This window comes from Scleropages formosus, chromosome 10, assembly GCF_900964775.1.
Source record: "Scleropages formosus chromosome 10, fSclFor1.1, whole genome shotgun sequence".
Lineage (NCBI taxonomy): Eukaryota > Metazoa > Chordata > Actinopteri > Osteoglossiformes > Osteoglossidae > Scleropages > Scleropages formosus.
The window spans coordinates 13819968-13825580 of record NC_041815.1 but is presented as its reverse complement, the minus strand read 5'-3'; positions in this window follow the sequence as shown (position 1 = coordinate 13825580).

Genomic DNA, 5613 nt, shown 5'->3' with positions numbered 1-5613 from the left:
AAGTTTAAGACGACGCACTGAGTCAGACTGAAAGTTTTACTCAATTGTTTAATTTTTTTGAAAATAAAATCTTTATACTACGTACACGAGTTTTCATTTTTATTATTGTTGTTGTATCGATAGCTTTTTTTGAGTGTAGGGTTAAAGTTATAATTCATGCTTACCACTTATCACATTTATTCAATCATGACTACTTTACAGTGCTATAAATGTATAATTACTCGTGTTTTCATGGACCGTTTTGCGTTCGATTTGAACACTTGAACTTGAAAATGGACGCTGGAGCGCCACCCAGTGGCGATAATTGGAACTGGAATTGACGCGTATGGTCCCGCAAATCGATCACTTCGGCACCGCCGCATAGTTTCCGGCCTTTTCGCCGATTTTCAAGTCCTTAGAGCGCCGTTTAAATACTTCGCACTTGTTTTTCTAAGCAGACGATGAATCCAATATTTAATTAATTGATCAGGGGTACCAATGGAATAATGGAAACGTCACTCCAGGGATTGGAGAGGGAAACTTTTAATGTCCTATCTCTTTTATTCTCAATCATTAAATGCTTGTCCAAGAGTGGGTAGTGGTGGTCCGGAGCCTGTCCCGGCCTTACGTGGCAAGCTACAGCCGGGACGCCAGTTCATCCAGAGTGGTTACACACTCATTCAAACACTTACAGGCAAAATAGTGACCAGAACGCCTGCCGAACAGTATTATTGCTGTTTTTTTAATTTGGTATCTCAACACAAACACTGTAAAATCTCTGTCACTGGCTCTCAAACCCTTCTTTTGAACACCTCACTCCCTTTCTGTGTTTGATCTGTTCTATAAGGTAAGTAGCGGACCCCTTTCTTGCCTTATACACACCACTGGACTGAATGTAATTTAGGTCAATGAGTCTGAATTTGGGAGTTTAATTGGTCCTTTCAAGTCACACAGCCAAGGAAGATCATATTACTTTCATTTAGCATTTATTTTCATTTTCTTATTGCCCCTTGACTGATGACTATGTATTAGAAATTAAAAAAAAAGAATTGTTAGAAGAGAACTCGTTTGTTTTTCGGCCCATTGCTTGGTTAAAAAATGTCCTATTCTTAGTTTTAATATAGTTTTTAAATTAATCCTCGAGACTGCTGCAATATAACATACACCAATGAATTTCGCACATCATTAGAGAACAGAAAACGTGCGATAAAATCTTTTGAACGAGCCTATTTGCGCGGTCACCCCACACCGCTGAAAATACATATTTGCTAAATCGGCCTGATTCGAATTACCATTAATTCGGCGGTCACAAAGTATGAAAAATAAATTAAGGTTGCTAAATATATAAGGATGATGATAACCTGAGCTAACGCTTCCATGCGTGACCTTAAATAGTGCGTGAGAAATCATGGCCGGTACAATTTGGCCGTCCTCAGCAGCGAAATTGACCAAAGGTGAGTCACGGGTTAATTCTGTGCCCTCGCACTGCTTGTGCGGAGCAGAGAGAGAGTGAGCTGTACAGTAATCGGAGCTGAAATGCAGGCATTGTTAGGCCTTTCCAGCGCAAGCAACCAGTGACGGGAAACACCCTATAGAGTCATGACACCGGTCCGGCAGGTGTTTCCACTTGAGGTCCACGTCAGTTTCACAAATAAGGAGCGGAGCGAGGCCTTCGGAGACCATCTGCGGAGCAAATTGTAAAATGCGTGCCCCGCACAAAGACTTAAGTGCGATAGATGGTGTTCTTCGTTTGAGTTGCCTGCTTAAAAATAAATCCGGAGAGAATGTCACCACCTTGTTGTTCCTCGTTAGATTGCCCACGGTTACCGTATTTTCCACGTTCGTTCAGCCTGACCGAAGCATGTCTCTTTCCTTCTATGGTCGTGGTATATACAAGTGATAACTATAATAAATAAGGCCAATTGAATCCTTTTCTCCAGAATTCTGGGCTGGTGGTGCCGTCGCAATGGAAGGTCACAGCGACGCCGAAGAAACGCTCGCCAAAAAGTAGGGAAACTTACTCTGAGGCGCTTCCCTCAGCTGCGTTTACCCCTCGCGTCTCTTGCCGATCGCCGGAAAGAAGCGAGGTACACGTTTCGCCCACGGCGTGAGTGGAATAGGTGGTAAGCGAGGACGGGCTGTGCTTTCTCACCCTGCGGAGGAGCCACTGAAAACCGTTCGTGGACCAAGGTCGGTCAAGGAATTCCAGGCCCCTCTGATGTGCCGCTTGGAGGTAGACGCTTAAAGCTCTGCATCTGGATCTGCATCTTGGAGGTAGACGCTTGAAGCTCTGCAGGTATCCCGTAGGATCGCCCTTTCTGCCACTTTTCCTCACGGGTGACGCTAAGAGACCTCACGTTTCGGCTCGACTTCAAGCTCTGCTGCCCGGCTGCTTCTCTTGTTCCCGGTGCGCCTGTCCTGGATTTTTTAAATTTTTTTTAATAAGCCGTTTTCAAGTAACTGCATGCATGTTCACAACTGCTCCTGCTTACATAAATCCAAATCAGTTGGATATATATATATATATTTGTCGCTCTGGGAAATTCCAGCGTTTCGCCGAGGGAGGGACGGTTTAAAAAAAAATATCCTAATGTCTGTTCCATGTGTACTAGGAGAGAACCAGATTGGTGGGGGAGGTAAATGAGTAAGTTGCCACCCGCTTCGCGTTGAGGTCCTCGCCGGAATTTGAACGAGCGCTGTTTTTGGCTGATGGATGAGCGTAAGCTGCTCACGCTGAACATCAACGTATCTGACGACAATTCGGAGGCAACGGCGAATTATGCGGCAACCGCAGGCTCCATCCGGGAGAGCCGCTCGCGGTTACGGCCGAAGCGAGAGGAGCAGGTGGCTCTCCGCGTGGAACGGGGGCCCTCTGGTCGGGACCGGCCAGAACTGCACGCTGAAATGCCAGGAAGCATCACGAAGCGGCGCGACTGAAAGATCCGCGTTGGCCGGAGCTTAGCTGAACCCCGTGATGGCAAGAGGCGTAAATGTCCGTCCGCCGTATCGCCCTCAGCCTGACACATTCCTGGCCTCTAACCTCGGAGGTCTTGGAAACGGCGATGGACACACAGAGTAGCTCACTTTCACTTCTTTTCTTCTCTTTCCCAAGGCACTTCACACGTAAAAGTGGAAAGTTGGTGGAATTATAATTCGGGAACCAGGCGTGTAGCCAAATGGCTGCAGACGTGAATCCCGGGAGGGGAACTGGAGCATCTAAATTCGAATTGCTTTGGTCCAGTAAATATCACAGTAAATGCCGCACAGTTATTTGAAGTGGACAAGAGCGTCTGAGAGGAATGTAAATGGCGAGTAATTTAAAGCTCGTCACAGTCGCTTGGGGGGGGTGGTGCTGAGAATCGCTTACCTGTCAAAGGTCCATCTCCCAGCGTCGGCGCAGGAATGTGATCGTTGGCAGGGGGGCCTCGAGACTGGCCCGTCCTCCTAACACGGGCACCTCCGCCTCACGAGGACCGACTGCCAGACAGACGCGGTAGCCATTGCCACCTCGGGCCACCTCGTTCCACCTCGTGACTTGGAGAACGTGCAGAAGCTTGGCAGCACGATCGCGGCATTTTCGACCGCATCCCTTCTAGGAAGCGATCCCTATTTTATCGGCCGCTCCCGCATTCCTGCACGCATCAATCAGATCCTCGTTCGCAACCGGCCTTTGGCCTCTCCCACCTCACGGTATGGGTCACGGGGGTTTCGTCAGACGGAATGAATAACCACGGCTTGACAGGCGCGACGGCCAGCTGCTTCTAGCCTGTCAAAACACCACGCCTGAACAACAACATAGTACCACATCAGGCCCTAATTTTAGCATTACCACCACTTCCATCATGTGATTGCGCTCTGTCTAACAAGGCTGTCCAATGAAACATAAAATAATGAAATAATATGCTGCGAGATGATGTACGTCGCTTTGGAGAAAAGCATCTGCTAGAATGTAACGTAAATGCGTGTGGACAGCAGATACCATAGCTAACATGGGTTTGTAGCCTCAAGGTTGGAGGTTCAAGCCCCACTGCCTGCTATTGCTGTAGTACTCTTGAGCATGGTACTTAAGCCCAAGTTTATGCAGTATAAATACCCAGCTGTAAAATGAGTAAATACTGTAAATTGCCTTCCCTAGATCATCAGCTAAGCAATATACTAATAAAAAAAAAAAAAAAAAAAAAAAAAACCATTCCAGGCTTCCTGAAGGCAATGGCGGAGATTCGCTTACTGCGTGGCTCTGTAGAAACCTCTGGTTTTTTAGGTAGGTACGGGCTGTGTAGCCCACTTGCTATTTTCCCACAGCTTTACTGTTCCCACCACTATTTCTTCTTACCAGGAACGCTCTTTTGATCTTATGTTCCGTGGTATTTTTGTTCCTTTCTCTAAGGAAAGAGAGCTGTCGGTGCCACAAGGCGATGATATGACTTTTAGTTTGACCCATAGGTACTACTTTTCATACCCCCCCCCCAACTAACACACAGATCCTAAAAGCCAGCTAGATACACCTGATCAACATGGTTCATACATTTTACCGTGAACCTAGTCAGGGTTTTACCAGGTTTGTGACAATGAAATCCTGCACCAGCTGCTGGTAATGCCTTCACAGACCCCAGACACTCCAGTATTAAGTAATTAACATTTCCACAAATATCCGAGATGTGGGACCGGGGAGGCTCGCTATTTCAATGCAAACCGTTCGCACGGAAAACCGAGCACTTGAGGACTTGTGAAGACTCAGCTATTCGCACTTCGTGCGCAGAGCTCCGGATAAAATGATGGATGATCCCTGCGTTTAAAAATCTGGCAGAAGATAATGGTACAAAGGCAGAAGAAACTTGTATCCTGCCCAAGGGGTGTCAACGTACCATTTTTCACAAGGGATGCTGGTGTCTGCATTGCACTCGTGCCTGGAATTATGGTTAGTTATTGCATTCTCCTGCTTGGTCTCCATTGTCTAAACTTAGAAGCGGTGTTGGAGCTCACCGCTGGGGCTGAGGTATAAATCGGAGAGGTCATTTTGCGTTTTCCCTTCAGCCGTTCATCGACAAGGGGGCAGGAGGAGACGCTCTTCACAATGGTAGGGATTTCTCACCCTCGTTCTTTCCTACCGACTTTCCGTGTGTGTGTGAGGTCAGAAAGGCCAGGAGTGTGTTGTACGATTGCTACGTACGCTTTGCCTTGCATGTCGGAAACTTCAGGGGTCAGCTGTTGCATCTTTTTGGAGACAATTTGTTGCCAGACACAGTAACTGTCAGAAACACGCACACCTATAGATCATGATATGCAGAAGTGCTTTGCCATCATCTGCATGTTGGATTGTTATCAAATGAAATTTTCAACTCTCTTAATATCAGAGTTTTTTTTTTTGTCTCTTAAAGCCAGAATCCTTCTTTGAACGGCTCATTGAAATTTGTGACCGTGAGTTTGAACGTAAGAGCGGAAGGTCAGAGGGACAGTTTCGCATGTTGTAAAGCGGCAGGGGCTTGGGCTTCCGCAATAAGCTGAACATGTCTGAAGGCAATGTATAGTTTGGTCTTTAACTCCTTGCAATCTTTTCGAAGTCAAATGTCTGCAACTTTGCCAGTGAGGCACGTTGACATTCTCAGTCCTTCTCTCTTCTGTGCGTTTCAGTCG